The following is a 16,946-nucleotide window of genomic DNA, read 5'->3' on the forward strand; positions in this document are numbered from 1 at the left end:
CTGCACTCACTACTCTGCACTCACTACTCACTACTCTGCACTCACTACTCACTACTCTGCACTCACTACTCTGCACTCACTACTCTGCACTCACTACTCACTACTCACTACTCTGCACTCACTACTCACTACTCTGCACTCACTACTCTACACTCACTACTCTGCACTCACTACTCTGCACTTACTACTCACTACTCACTACTCTGCACTCACTACTCACTATTCTGCACTCACTACTCACTACTCTGCACTCACTACTCACTACTCTGCACTCACTACTCACTACTCTGCACTCACTACTCACTACTCACTACTCTGCACTCACTACTCTGCACTCACTACTCACTACTCTGCACTCCATACTCACTACTCTGCACTCACTACTCACTACTCTGCACTCACTACTCTGCACTCACTACTCACTACTCTGCACTCACTACTCTGCACTCACTACTCACTACTCACTACTCTGCACTCACTACTCACTACTCTGCACTCACTACTCACTACTCACTACTCTGCACTCACTACTCACTACTCTGCACTCACTACTCTGCACTCACTACTCTGCACTCACTACTCTGCACTCACTACTCACTACTCACTACTCTGCACTCACTACTCACTACTCTGCACTCACTACTCACTACTCTGCACTCACTACTCACTACTCTGCACTCACTACTCTGCACTCACTACTCACTACTCTGCACTCACTACTCACTACTCTGCACTCACTACTCACTACTCACTACTCTGCACTCACTACTCTGCACTCACTACTCACTACTCTGCACTCACTACTCACTACTCTGCACTCACTACTCTGCACTCACTACTCTGCACTCACTACTCACTACTCTGCACTCACTACTCACTACTCTGCACTCACTACTCACTACTCTACACTCACTACTCACTACTCTGCACTCACTACTCTGCACTCACTACACACTACTCACTACTCTGCATTCACTACTCACTACTCTGCATTCACTACTCCCTACTCTGTACTCACTACTCACTAATCTGCACTCACTACTCACTACTCACTACTCTGCACTCACTACTCACTACTCTGCACTCACTACTCTGCACTCACTATTCACTGACTCACTACTCTGCACTCACTACTCACTACTCGGCACTCACTACTCTGCACTCACTACTCACTACTCTGCACTCACTACTCTGCACTCACTACTCACTACTCTGCACTCACTACTCACTACTCACTACTCTGCACTCACTCACTACTCACTACTCTGCACTCACTACTCACTACTCACTACTCTGCACTCACTACTCACTACTCACTACTCTGCACTCACTACTCACTACTCTGCACTCACTACTCACTACTCACTACTCTGCACTCACTACTCACTACTCTGCACTCACTACTCTGCACTCACTACTCTGCACTCACTACTCTGCACTCACTACTCACTACTCACTACTCTGCACTCACTACTCACTACTCTGCACTCACTACTCACTACTCTGCACTCACTACTCACTACTCTGCACTCACTACTCTGCACTCACTACTCACTACTCTGCACTCGCTACTCACTACTCTGCACTCACTACTCACTACTCTGCACTCACTACTCACTACTCTACACTCACTACTCACTACTCTGCACTCACTACTCTGCACTCACTACACACTACTCACTACTCTGCATTCACTACTCACTACTCTGCATTCACTACTCCCTACTCTGTACTCACTACTCACTAATCTGCACTCACTACTCACTACTCTGCACTCACTACTCACTACTCTGCACTCACTACTCTGCACTCACTATTCACTGACTCACTACTCTGCACTCACTACTCACTACTCTGCACTCACTACTCACTACTCTGCACTCACTACTCACTACTCTGCACTCACTACTCTGCACTCACTACTCACTACTCTGCACTCACTACTCACTACTCTGCACTCACTCACTACTCACTACTCTGCACTCACTACTCACTACTCACTACTCTGCACTCACTACTCACTACTCTGCACTCACTACTCACTACTCTGCACTCACTACTCTGCACTCACTACTCACTACTCTGCACTTACTACTCACTACTCTGCACTCACTACTCCCTACTCACTACTCTGCACTCACTACTCACTACTCTGCACTCACTACTCTGCACTTACTACTCACTACTCTGCACTCACTACTCTTCACTCACTACTCTGCACTTACTACTCACTAATCACTACTCTGCACTCACTACTCTGCACTCACTACTCACTACTCTGCACTCACTACTCACTACTCACTACTCTGCACTCACTAATCACTACTCACTACTCTGCACTCACTACTCTGCACTCACTACTCACTACTCACTACTCTGCACTCACTACTCACTACTCTGCACTCACTAATCTGCACTCACTACTCACTACTCTGCACTCACTACTCACTACTCTGCACTCACTACTCACTACTCTGCACTCACTACTCTGCACTCACTACTCACTACTCTGCACTCACTACTCACTACTCTGCACTTACTACTCACTACTCACTATTCTGCACTCACTACTCTGCACTCACTACTCTGCACTCACTACTCACTACTCTGCACTCACTACTCACTACTCACTACTCTGCACTCACTACTCTGCACTCACTACTCACTACTCTGCACTTACTACTCACTACTCACTACTCTGCACTCACTACTCTGCACTCACTACTCACTACTCTGCACTCACTACTCACTACTCTGCACTCACTACTCTGCACTCACTACTCTAGACTCACTACTCACTACTCTGCACTCACTACTCTGCACTCACTACTCACTACTCACTACTCTGCACTCACTCACTACTTACTACTCTGCACTCACTACTCACTACTCTGCACTCACTACTCACTACTCTGCACTCACTACTCTGCACTCACTACTCACTACTCTGCACTCACTACTCACTACTCACTACTCTGCACTCACTACTCACGTGTTTACGAGGGTCACTTTTAACCCTCATCATTTATTCAACCAGTAGTCTGCATGTCAGCACTTATCAAAATTCGGAAAACAAAGCTTACAGAACCAGAATCCAAATGTTTTATAATAAAACGGCTTTAAACCCCGTTTTTGAAACCACAGACAAAAATAGTGCAGAGCAGCGTGCGAGGAAAATAAGGAAATGGCGCCCTTTGGAAATGAGAGTATTCAGGAAACACAAGAACTACAGTGTGGACGAGCATGTATGAGTCATCTTCTGTGAGCCTCTCCTCTCGTCATTTTACATTGAACGCGCTCACCGCTCAGACCATCTGGATTGCATTACACTGGCACTCTGACAGCTCCTAATCAAGATTAATAGTCTGCCGTGCGCGAAACCGCACAGAATATGCCAACATGGCCGCCTACCATTACATATGCCCTATGGCATCAAGTCTACTACAAAAACAGCACCGCGACGACCACTCACCATTCAGATAATAAAAAAAGTCACAGAAATTGCAGGAGCAAAGAAAAATGTATCAAGCGCTGAGCAGAATGCCCTTTACAATACGGCTCGCAGCTCCTCCCACTTCTGACGAAGTGGTGATGTCGCCGAGCCCGTAAAAACTGGGGAGGCCAAAGTTTTGTTAACTCAACGGCTAAAGATTGGAATTCACTTCCCGCCCATATTAGAGCTATTCCCCATTTGTTTTCATTCAGGAAGGCTCTAAAAACCAGGTTTTTTTCCCTAAGTTATCTCTTTCCAGGTTCTTGTTCCTCTTCCACAGTGCTAGCGCCTTGACAGCTTCGGGTATTTGATTGCGCTCTATAAATTGCTGTTACATAACATACACCTAAAAATGCTACACAACATGGCTGCCCTGATATCTATGACATTCTGCAGACTCACAGGGATTAGCACACCAGTGAGAGAATGTAAGTAGTGACTAGATAGATGTCTCCTCCTCTTCTCCCTATGGTCCATTATTTTCAATTGCCCGACTCCACAGCAACCATCACTGAGTTACTTATTGTGGGGTGCACTCTGAGAGGCTGGGATCTGCATATATTCTGAACCCCTATATGACCCACTGAAGGGCACTTAAAGAACTCGTCAATAAATCAAAAATGGACTAGCTAAATAATCAAAAGAAAATAAATTATTTTAATTTATCAAGGACTCAAGTATGCTTTGTCAATGGTTTGAGGCACCTGGTAGGTGTGCTCATAAAGCCCTCACCCACCAACCTAGTTGGTGGCATGCTTCATCATCGGGCCCACCCAGTGACACCTAGCGTGTCCCGGGTGTGCTTCGACGCCTGAAGACAGCGGAGCAGGTATGTCGCTGTGTGTGCGGTGAAGACTGTTATGGATTGTGAGTTTAAAACGGCTTGGCGGGGATCCCAGTGCCCGGGGGCAAGTACACTTTATTAGCTGGGTCACCGTCAGCGGTTAAAAAATAAGGCTTATCGGATGTTGGAGGCGAGTTACGACCTCTCACATCCTGGGGTGTGTCAACATGCATGCATGCACCGGTGCAGCGAAGGAGGCAGTACAGGTCCACGGCAGGCTCTGACCAAGAACTCAGGTCAACCCATGCCACTTCTCTAAACCATGAAGTAGCACTTTTGACAAACCAGCGTGTTTTCTTGAGATGGGAATTCCCCACTCACACATAGAAAAACACTTTAGGGCGTGTATACACATAGTCTGGATATACACCCACTAATTTTAATTGCACACACTTTTTTTACCCGTCCTGAAGAAAGCCAGCATAGTAATAAGGCACTGGCTGAAACATGTTGACACACCCCAGGATGTGAGAGGTCGTAACTCGCCTCCAACATCCGATAAGCCTTATTTTTTAACCGCTGACGGTGACCCAGCTAATAAAGTGTACTTGCCCCCGGGCACTGGGATCCCCGCCAAGCCGTTTTAAACTCACAATCCATAACAGTCTTCACCGCACACACAGCGACATACCTGCTCCGCTGTCTTCAGGCGTCGAAGCACACCCGGGACACGCTAGGTGTCACTGGGTGGGCCCGATGATGAAGCATGCCACCAACTAGGTTGGTGGGTGAGGGCTTTATGAGCACACCTACCAGGTGCCTCAAACCATTGACAAAGCATACTTGAGTCCTTGATAAATTAAAATAATTTATTTTCTTTTGATTATTTAGCTAGTCCATTTTTGATTTATTGACATATAATTCGGGGGATAAGGACTAGCTTTCTGGTCCTCTCTCTCCCTCTTGATACACGCACTTAAAGAACTCGCACTGTCTTCAGCTCCAGAGCACTCAATCGTGGCCCATTATAAACCTGCAGCCACAAACTGAACTTACACAAATACATAGAGGTGACTCTTTTCACAGCACACACTTTACATGAGTAATATGCTGAAAGAAAGAAACTGCAGAAACACACCATCCTTGAAAAGGCAAATACACGTAGATTATGTAAAACATGAAATGTAAATAGGAACAACATCACTGTCCACAGAATGAGCGCACAGTCTCTTTTTGCCAACTTGGGCTATCAACTGGTGTGAAACACAAGGGGGAGGGGTGGATGGACAGTTACAGATGGGGCGCCCACTCTATCTGCCCTTCAGCTACACCGCTATACAGGGCCGGCGCTAGGCATAAGCAGTGTGGACAGCTGCCCAAGGCCTCACACTCAGCTAAAAGAGAGGGAGCCCCGCTTCACTGTGACATGCCACACTTTCACAGATTGCCCACCTGCTCCTCCAGGGCCCCCTCCCCACACAATCCCAATACACATGCGAGATGTCTCCAGTCGACCTTGCTAGTCAGGGCGTGTTGCCATTCCTGGGGGTGCAGGGGTGGGGGGGGAGGGACAAACAGAGTGGGGAAGGCACAGCAGCTAGCCCAGCTATCATGGCTCACAGTGCCAGGGGCGGGGCAGCACCTCTGTTAAGTAGCGGCCATTCCTTTTCTGCATTTTGTTGCTAGGTGTCAGAAGGCCCCTTTGTTTCCAGGACCAGCCAGACACAGGTAAGGAGAGGTGGGTGAGGGGAAGAGGGAGTAGCCAGATCAAGTGGCTTTTGTTAACTTTTGCATCACCCATTTTGATGGGAATGTGTATTTAAAATGTATGTAGAACTGCCAGTGCTAGGGCAGTGTTTTACGAAATGTCTCATTACTGCTTCGAAGGCCCAGGGGAAGGGTGGCCCCCTTTCCCTGGGCCTCTAAGCACTATAGCAAGCTGCAAGGTCCTGGTGTGGGGGGCCCCTTCCTTAGGCCTTGTAGCCAGTACTCCCTCTTTCCTTTCCTTTATTTGTTCCCCAGTGAAATGAGTACAACAAAAAAACACTTTTGCTGGAAAGGTCGTCTTTTTTCTGAAATTTTTCTCTTCCAAAGGGCCGCCTTGGGATGGAGAGAAATAAAAGGTTCAAAATTTACAAAATATCGAAAGCAAGACAGAGTGGGTCGAAAAGGGGCCAGATTGATTTTATTCACGACCAAAACACATTAGTGCCACTTTACAAAGTTTGCCAGTGAAGCACTACTTTTGCTTTCTTGTCTTTCTCTGAACAGCATTGTTTTTAGGGTGGGGAAGTAGACCATTCCTGGATGAACTGCAATACCTACTTGATGGGCGGATTGGAAAACAAAATGCATACCATGGCTCTGTATTCATGAATGTGGTCTTTTTAAACCATATTGCTTAGATTTTGTAAGGATATAAGCAATGGACATTGAAACTGGTCTCTTCCGGCCCAGTAGTCATGGCCTTAACTTTTCATGCAAAAGCACTCAGTGATTTCTGAATATTAAGTGCAAAAGCATTAAGGTAACCATTTTGTTCCTGCTTACATTTCACAGGCTTTTACTCAATCATACATTCCTTGTGAGTGTTTGCTTTTTCCAGGATGTTGTCACTTTTGTGGGTCTCGCGTACACAGCGCGCATGCGCTGCATTGGAAAAGACCTATAGAAATCGCTTAGGCTTTTCAGCCAAAAACGTGCACACATTGCATTGCTTTCAATGGCAATGTGTGCACGTTTGGCGATTCACTTACGGGAGCAAGCTTTGGCAACATATATTTGCTCGCTCCCGCAAGTGAATCGCTGTGTGGTGTCTCGCACTCCCCCACCCCTCCCACTTGTTAGCCTGTTTCACTTTCGCGGCAGCTTGCCACGTTTGTGTTTCAGTGCTTGTTGTGTTCATTCGTGTAATGGCATGGCAACAGCTTGTACCTATTAGGCAACTTCGTGAGGCTTCGTCTGTAAGTATTTAAGTGTCTCTGTTTTGTTGCGCTACACTGGACTGCTACTAACTCTCATTGTGTGACTATTTACCAATGTACGCCGCAGCATAAGAGACACTACACGCTTATGCCATTAGTAAACTTTACTGCTCGACTATATTTAAACTTTTTATGATTTCACAGTTGTAGTGCTACACTGCACTGTAGCGCATTGTGGTAAACCATGTGCTACCAGTCGTGCTTCTCTGCGCAGCACAGATGATATTTAACTCTTTCAGGAGGACACTGCTGCACTGCACTGCAGCGGTTAACCGTGCGCTACTAGTTATGCTTCTCGGCGCTGAACTGATGATATTTAACCCTTTGGTTACACAGTTATACTGCTGCACTGCACTGCAGCGCTGCAGTGGTTGACCTTGTGCTGCCAGTCATGCTTCTCTGCGCTGCACTGCTGTGTTGTTTACCCTTTGATGGTTACACAGTTATACTTCTGCACGGCAGCCATGCAGTCGGTGGCTAACCGTGTCCTACCAGTCGTGCTTCTCTGCGCTGCACAACGGATATTTAACTTTCAGGAACACAGTTCTACTACTGCACTGCAGCGTTTAACCTTGTGCTACTAGTTGTGTTTGTCGGTACTGCGCTGCGGATATTTAACCCTTTGATGGGTACGCACCGAAGCACTGTAACAGTTAACCTTGCGCCAGTCGTGTTTCTCAGCGCTGCACTTATGATATTTAAAATGAACGCTTTGATGGTTACACAGTTATACTGCTGCAGTGCAGCACTGCAGTAACTACCCTTGTCCTACAAGTCAGGCTTCTCATGCGCTGCACTGCTGTGTTGTTTACCCGTTGATGGTTACAGACGCATACTGCTGCGGTGCCTAGCAGCACTGCAACAGTTAACCTTGTGCTACCTGTCCTGCTTCTTGGCGCTAGACTGCTGTGACGCGTAACTCTTTTGTGAGTGTATTTCTTGCTCTGCTCTTTAAGGCACACCAAACTGGACAGAAACAAAACAAAGCACTGTCTGTGGCACTAGGGGTCCATAGGAAATTTACTCCTGCTTAAGCTCTTCTGGCGGCAGCGGTGGTACCATTACGGCCAGCATTACTGCAGCATGCAGCGATGTTAAGCAAGTTACCGCAGATGCATTCCATGCCTGGTGTTAATAAATATCAGAGGTTACCAGCAGCGCCGCAAAGATGTCCTGGGCCCTGCATGTAAGGAAAGTGTCCCCTTTGACTGCTGAAGGGGTAGAAAAATTACAGCATTAATCAGGGTTTCCAGTGCCACGGTGGCACTGCACCTGCTGCACCAATGGCAATGGCAGCTGCTCCCTTGGAGTTACCCTGAAGTGTCACACTGGCAGTGTTTACCTGATCCTCGAGCCTCGTGCTCCCTCCTCTCTAGATCCAAATGCATTCGGTTCAGTTCCCTGATCTCATACCGATTTAAGAAATATAAACACGAAAGATTGTATATACTTTTGTAGGTTACGGAGATCCTATGATGTAAGGGCAGCAATCTGACGGACTCAGCGTTTTTTAAAGTATTGTTGTAAGAAAGTAACATTAATGGTTGCACTTTCTATCGGCTTCTCACACCAACATTAGTCAATTAGTCGCCAGGGAGGCCTAATAATCTATACCTTGTGCCTTCTTACACAACCCGGGCCTGAGTCCCCTTCTCCAGGCTCGCGGCTGCCTCTGCTAATACCCAGGGGGGTGATAAATGCATTCACCGAGGGGGAAAACCCACGTACACTATCATTTCTTGTGAACTCCCCCTCTCCTTGTGTGTACACGTGTAATTAAGTATTGAACTTGGAGGAGAAACTGAGGTATTATTTACACTTCTGTCTGCGCACAGGGATTCTGCAAAGAAACAGGACCCAGCAGATTTTATTATAGAAGTGCGGCTTAAGTTTGATGTCACCGCATAAACAATATTTGATGTTACCGCAAAAATGCAATGTTTGATGTTACCGCAGGAACACAAACTGTGTGATGAAGTGTGGCTCACCGCTTAGAGGCGGCAGACCCAGAAGCAGAGGTTCAATTCCCGACGCGGCAGGGTACGGAACCAATGTCAGCGGGCTCGATAAATCTCACCTCGGTGCCTCTCTAACCATGGGTCCCACGCTGCAACTCTGGGAAATAGCTTGCTTAATCTCCACAACGGCCCCCTCGCTGCTGGGGATGCCTGGCTTCACCTTGGGGATGCCCAACAGGGACCATCTCACAGGGAAAAGCCAGGACGGGTTCCCTAGCGGCACACAGCGCCAAGAAACCATGCGGTGAATGTGCGCTCTACAAATTCAGACTAACATAACATAACATGACTGTTTGAGACTTTTTCTTCTCCTCCTCATTCTCCATCCTTGTGCCTCAAGCTGCTCTTCTCCTCACTCTCCGTCCTTGAGCCTCTCGCTGTTCTTTTCACACTCCTTCCTCGTGCCTCAAGCTGCTCTTCTCCTCACTCTCCATCCTTGAGCCTCACGCTGCTCTTTTCACACTCCTTCCTTGTGCCTCACACTGCTCTTCTCACTCTCCGTACTGGTGCCTCACACTGCTCTTCTCACTCTCCGTACTGGTGCCTCACACTGCTCTTCTCACTCTCTGTCCTTGTGCCTCACGCTGCTCTTCTCACTCTCCGTCCTTGTGTCTCATGCTGCTCTTCTCACTCTCCGTACTTGTGCCTCACGCTGCTCTCCTCCTCACTCTCCTTCCTTGTCCCTTGCACTACTCTTCTGCTCCTCACTCTTCTTCCTTTTGCTTCACACTGCTCTTCTACTCCTCACTCTTCTTATGCTTTGTGCTGAACCACAACTATTACAATCCAATCCACATAATTCCACTACACACCGCAAACGTACACTCCATAACACATAAGTAAAATATCGCCATTTACAATGCCAAAGGCTCTATCTCAAACAAATGCAAGACCTATTGCATTTCCAATGCTTGTTTTTTAGGCAGCATATTGCTTTTGTCTAGTGCCTAATTTGAATTGAGTCGCCTCCAGGTGTTTATAGAGGGGAACAATTTGTTTGTAGTTGTAGGCAGTGCAAATTTCTCTCAGTGGGGCAGTATGGTGTTCAGTGGGGGAGAGGATGTGGTACTATGGTCAGAGCGGCCGAGTTTGGAATTGGGGAACCAGGGTCAGCCTTCATGACCAGTCCACCAGACCATTCTCCTGAGAGAACACATTTCCATGCTAGACCTTGGAAGGCCACAAAAGACCTTAGAAGAATGGTGTCTGAGCACCAGCAGGTGGACCATAGCAGTGGCAAGTATGGGTTAACCTTGAAGGTCTGTCCACTACAACTCGTATTGAAGCTCACCCCGAGTCTTTTAGGCAGGCCTACAAAGCAGCACACCCTAGAGCAACAGTGACTCTGTCATTGAGGTCACAGGACCCTTGAACAGGAAGGCTCTAGGGCGGTGCGACCAATGAGATCGCACTCTGCGCTGACTTCTGGTGAGGGCATCATGTTTGAGAGTATGTTATGTTTCTAAAAGCACTTGCTGCCTCCTTCCTGGCCTCCAGCAATTTTCGGCAACAATGAAAATGCCATGGTAACTCTGGTGATTAATCTTCTTCCTAGAGAGAGATGGAGTTTTGTCAAGTGGAAGTTTTGACTTGTGTAAAGGTAGCGCAAAGGGTTAATGTGTCTACTGCAAAGAACATGTACCATGCAGATCACTAAGCCCACATGATGTAAATAGGCCAGTGGATTACTGCTTTTGTCAGAGAGATCCTATTGTTACTTGCAGTTTATAAGTCAAAATCCTAACTGTCATCTAAGAGCTGCATGCAAACTGCAAGGTATAAATTACAGCGTTATGTTTTTTCCCCAGTCTTTGATGATCCTAATGTTGCAAAAAAGGGTTAATTTGGAGAGAAATCAATTCTGGTTATTAAAGAGAACCTCCAACCATGGTATTACGTTCTAAATTCAGAGTTTGTGTTTCTCCAGATTAATCACTATTTGTCTTATGTAACATTACCTATCAATCAATCAATCAATCATGGCATTTATATAGCGCACTACTCACCCGGAGGGTCTCAAGGCGCTAGGGGAGGGGGGTCCGCTACTGCTCGAACATCCAGGTCTTGAGTTGCTTCCTGAAGGCGAGGTGGTCCTGGGTCAGGCGGAGGGGGGTCGGGAGGGAGTTCCAAGTCTTGGCGGCGAGGTAGGAGAAGGACCGTCCTCCTGTGGTGGCTCTTCGGATGCGGGGGACGGCGGCGAGGGCGTGGCTGGTCGATCGAAGCTGGCGTTTGGGAGCGTAGAAGTTGAGGCAGCTGTTGAGGTATCCTGGGCCTTGGTTGTGTAGGGCTTTGTGTGCGTGGGTGAGGAGACGGAAGGTGATTCTCTTGTTGACCGGGAGCCAGTGCAGGTCTCTCAGGTGTCCGGAGATGTGGCTGCGACGGGGGATGTCCAGGATGAGTCGTGCTGAGGCGTTCTGGATCCGCTGGAGTCTTTTCTGGAGTTTGGCGGTGGTTCCGGCGTAGAGGGAGTTGCCGTAGTCCAGACGGCTGGTGACGAGGGCCTGGGTGACCGTCTTCCTGGTTTCGGTGGGGATCCACCGGAAGATCTTACGTAGCATGCGCAGGATGTTGAAGCACGACGAGGAGACGGCGTTGACTTGTCTGGTCATGGAGAGGGAGGAGTCCAGGATGAAGCCCAGGTTGCGTGCGTGGTCTGTTGGTTTGGGTGCGCTGCCTAGGGCGGGGGGCCACCAGGAGTCGTCCCAGGTGGAGGGTGAGGATCCCAGGATGAGGACTTCCGTCTTGTCCGAGTTCAGTTTCAGGCGGCTGTTCTTCATCCATTTGGCTACCTCTTTCATCCCTTCGTGAAGGTTGGCTCTGGCGGTGGTGGGGTCGTTGGTGAGGGAGAGGATCAGCTCGGTGTCGTTGGCGTAGGAGATGATGTTGAGGTTGTGCTGGCGTGCGATGTTGGCGAGGGGGCTCATGTAGACGTTGAAGAGGGTCGGACTGAGCGAGGAGCCTTGAGGGACGCCGCAGATGACTTCGGTGGCTTCTGATCTGAACGGGGGGAGGCGGACTCTCTGTGTCCTTCCGGCGAGGAAGGAGGTGATCCACTCCAGTGCCTTCTCCTGGATTCCGACGTTGCTGAGGCGCTGCACTAGTGTGCGGTGGCAGACAGTGTCAAAGGCCGCGGAGAGGTCCAGGAGGATGAGGGCCGCCGTTTCTCCGTTGTCGAGCAGGGCTCGGATGTCATCGGTGGCTGCGATCAGGGCGGTCTCGGTGCTGTGGTTGGCCCGGAAGCCGGACTGCGAGAGGTCGAGGGATCCGTTCGTCTCGAGGAAGGCGGCAAGCTGCTTGTTGACAGTCTTCTTGAATACTTTTGCAGGGAACGGGACCAGCGAGATGGGGCGGTAGTTCTTGAGGTCGGTGGGGTCGGCTGAAGGCTTCTTAAGTAGAGCGCTGAGTTCGGCGTGCTTCCAGCTCTCCGGGAAGGTGGCGGTGTCGAAGGAGGTGTTGATGATGTCCCGCAGGTGGGGTGCGATGACAGCATCGGCCTTGTTGAAGACGTGGTGGGGGCAAGGGTCGGTCGGGGATCCGGAGTGGATGGAGTTCATCGTGCGGGCAGTGTCTTCGGTGCTGATCGGGGTCCAGGCGCGGAGGGTGGTAGTGGGGGTCGGTGGTTCAGTCGTGGCGTGCGTCGGTTGAGTGCTGAAGCTGTTGTGTATGTCCGCGATCTTGTTGTGGAAGTGGGTGGCGAGGGAGTTGCAGAGGTCTTGCGAAGGGGTGATGTCGTTGTTTCCGGCGTTGGGGTTGGAGAGCTCTTTAACGATGTTGAAGAGTTCCTTGCTGTTGTGTGCGTTGTTGTCCAGTCGTTCCTTGAATGCAGTTTTCTTGGTGGCGTGGATCAGTTGGTGGTGTTTTCGGGTGGCGAGCTTGAGTGCAGTCATTTTGTCTGGTGTTGGGTCTCTGCGCCAGGCTCTCTCGAGGGCTCGGCAGTTCTTTTTGGAGCTCTTGAGTTTGTCAGTGAACCATGGGGCTCTCTTACTGCAGGGTTTGCTAGGCGGGGTCCTCAGGGGGGCGAGGTCATCTGCGCAGTCGCTGATCCACTTCGTGAGGTTGGTGGCTGCTTGGCTGGTGTTCGTTGCGCTGGTGGGTGGGTTCTTGCTCAGGGAGGTCGCGAGTTGGTCGGTTGTGATCTTGTTCCAGCTTCTGCGTGCAGCTTGTTGCTGGTGGTGGTGGTTCGTGGTCCTTCTGAAGCTGAAGTGAACGCAGCTGTGGTCCGTCCAGTGGAGTCCGGTGGCGTGGCTGAAGGCGATGTCCTTGCTGGATGAGAAGACTGGGTCGAGTGTGTGTCCGGCGTAGTGGGTGGGGGTGGTCACCAGCTGCTTGTGTCCGAGGTTTGCAAGGTTGTCCAGCAGGGTGGTGGTGTTGCGGTCGTTGTTGTTCTCCAGGTGGAAGTTGAGGTCCCCGAGGAGGATGTAGTCAGCGGAGGGGAGGGCGTGCGGGCTGATGAAGTCGGCGATGTCTTCGCTGAATTGTGTGCGTGGTCCCGGGGGTCTGTAGATGAGGGTGCCTCTGAGGGTGGTCTTGGGGTTGATGTGGACCTGGAAGTGCAGGTGCTCAGCGGGTGCGAGGGTGTCGTCGGTGTTGGTCGTGACGCGGATGGTGTTCTTGTGGATGATGGCGATGCCTCCTCCAGTCTGGTTGATGCGGTCCCTCTGTATGATCTTGTAGCCGTCTGGGATGGCGATGGCGATGTCGGGCGCTGAGGAGGCGTTCATCCAGGTTTCTGTGAGGAAGGCGATGTCTGGGGCTGTGGTGTCGAGCAGGTTCAAGAGCTCGACGGCGTGTCTGTGGACGGAGCGGGTGTTGAGCAGGATGCACTTCAGGTGGTTGCTGCTGTTGTGCGTCTTGGTCTTAGTTGGTGCTGGAGTAGTGCAGGTCCGGGTGCAGGCGAACTTGCAGGAGTGGCAGCAGAAGGGTCCGTGAGTGCGTCTCGGGGTGGCTCGGAAGCATCCTGGGAATCGGCCGGCGTTGAGTGCGTAGAGTTCGGTGGCGTCGTAGGTGGGCTGGTCTCTGCGGGAGCCAGGGGTCCTGGCACTGGGCGCGGTCCAGGCACGGACGGGCGCAGACGGGCTTACCTTTGGCGCACCTTCGGCGCGCTTGGGGCGCGCCCGCTGCGCGGGCACGCTGCGCGTTGACCACTCTGCCATATGTGGACAGTGGGGGGGGGCGGAGCGAGGGAGAGGCAGCTGGGAGGCGGGAGTGGGGCGGCGAATGGGAAGGGCTGCCGAGGGGAGGGGCGGGGCCGCAGGGGGCAGCAGCGGGGAGCGGGGAGGTGGCGGGAAGCGCGGCAGGGGCCGGGGGCGACAAGTCACAGGGGTACAATAATACAATACGGGGGAAACAGAAAATAAACAGGGAGCAGAAACTACACAGGGGGTAAAAAAGCAATCGGAGTTACACAGGAACAAAGTACATCAACACGGGGAGTGTAAAATGACAGGGAGCAGAGAACACACGGGGGGAAGAAAAACAATCGGATACGTAAATACAGACGCGGCGCCGGCGGGGCAAGAGCGCCAACAGCGGTGTCACAGGGTCACGAGCGCCAACAGCGGTGTCACAGGGTCACGAGCGCCACTAGCGGTGTCACAGGGTCACAGGACCCAGCTGCGAGCGGCGGCGGCACTTGGCGGGAACGGGGGGCAGCCTGGGCTCACTCACGAGGAGTGTGCGTGGTGCGTGGGGGTGATTTACACACATATAATTGATTGTCTCTGTGTAATGTTTGATATAAAGTTATCTGACACCCTTCACTAGTATCCATGACGCTGTAAAACAAATTAAATGCATCTGAGTGAGAATGTGGTTATGGAGACTTGAGGGGCACTGTTAAAGGGTGGTAGTGAGGGAATCTGTGGCTGAGGGAGTAATTGGGGGTAACAACATTGTCGCATAGGGCTCCACCAGCGTTAAGGCGGCCACTTCTAATTTCTACAGTTCTAACACCAAATCAAAAACGTTGATTTGAAAACCCCTCGATTCTGCAGCATACGTACAAGTCAATGTATGATTTAGCAGTGGTCTCGGTTGTTTTAAGTCTTTTTTTATTTATGTACAATCTTTATTTGTTTGCAATGGTGTCTTGTAATTTTGTACTATATGTGTTGTGATTTTGCACTTAACCTAATTCTGGTGAGTAAAAAGCCCACACACAAGATTGTCCTATGTCTCTTAGCATGTGTGTGTGTGGTATACTGGTGAGAGAATTTACGTTAAAACAAATTACAAAGTATTAATGTCATTCATGGTGTTGAGAGGTTTTCTCTTGTGTCATTTTATATTTTGAATGGTTTTCTCTTGTGTCATTTTATATTTTGAATGATCCCGCCCCTCATTACCTCAACAGGCAGAACTGGAAATTATGCACTCATCTGGAAACAATCAGTTAACGAGGAGTAAATAATATACATCTTTGTGAGACCTGCAACTAGCTTTTCCATCCAATGTGATAAATGTAATCCATATAATACAGTTTTAAAATATATGGACTTATTTCATTTGTATATTTATCTTTTTGTCGATTTTACTGATATCCATGTTAGGTCTCTTCAGGGATGCCAAATAAGATCAATAGTCCTGCGATGTCACTTTCTGTGATGCCACTTCTTGTGATGTTACCAAGGGCAGCTCCTAATATAGGGCGGAGGAGCGTCGCCCGACTTTTTTCTCACAGTGCGAGAAGCAGAAACACTAAATGCTAAAACTACCATTTTATGTTTCTGCTTCTTGCACTGCGAGACAGCAGAAGTGTTTGGTTGGGGGCAGGTGGGTCTGCTTTAGGGCAGGGGAGGAGTGCCTTGCCCACTGCTAAGGGTGCGGACTGTTTGGTCGGCCCTCCGGGGCTGGCCAAACCAGGCATGCGCACTCTGGCCTTTCTCCATGTAGACTGCAATGCACCCTACATGGAGAAAATGGCCTCCCAATAGGCGCCTGACTGGTCGGCGTCGCTACCAATCACAATGCTGCCATTGCAGGGTTGTGATTGGCTTAGGGGAGGGAGGTTGCCTGCTTCCTGTTCCTGCAAGAGGCAGAAAAGCAGGTCAGGAGCAGAGACGACCCGAGACCTGGGAAGGTAAGTTTATTTTATTTTAAATTACCCGCCGCGCACTAACCCCGCAAGACCACTCACCCGCGAGTCATGCCGGCCGCAACTGGATGTTACATGCAAATTAGAGGGGCCTCACATCTTCCCTTTCGCCCGGGGCCCCAGAAGTTCTAGGACCGGCCCTGCCCCTATATGCGCCAACCGCACATGAAGCTGCGGTGATGTAGAGGTGCTTCGGGTTGCCACAAGAGACATGTGTTCTGAAGAAGCCAAAGGGTTGGTTGGTCCTCTCATTAGAACTACAGGCTACCATTTAATGACTGTGAAGAAGAGTGGTCCTTCATTCAGCTGGTGATATGCCCCATTGTGCTTTTGCACATATGTCTGTGGCTGAACCTGACTTAGACATTATTTACAAAATAGTAAACGGCACTGCGGGGAAAACCTTTGCTATTATCAGGGCGGGGGATGTACGTGGAGGCAGAGGTGGAGATTAGAAGAGGTACAGACAGAAGGAGGTTCTGTGGTGCAGGTGATGGAGGTGAAAGCAAAAGAGGAATAATTAGGGACAGGTGCAGCCAGAAACATAAGGGCTGGAAGAGGTATGTATTGTGAA

The sequence above is a fragment of the Lissotriton helveticus genome, chromosome 7 (assembly GCF_964261635.1).
Source record: "Lissotriton helveticus chromosome 7, aLisHel1.1, whole genome shotgun sequence".
NCBI lineage: Eukaryota > Metazoa > Chordata > Amphibia > Caudata > Salamandridae > Lissotriton > Lissotriton helveticus.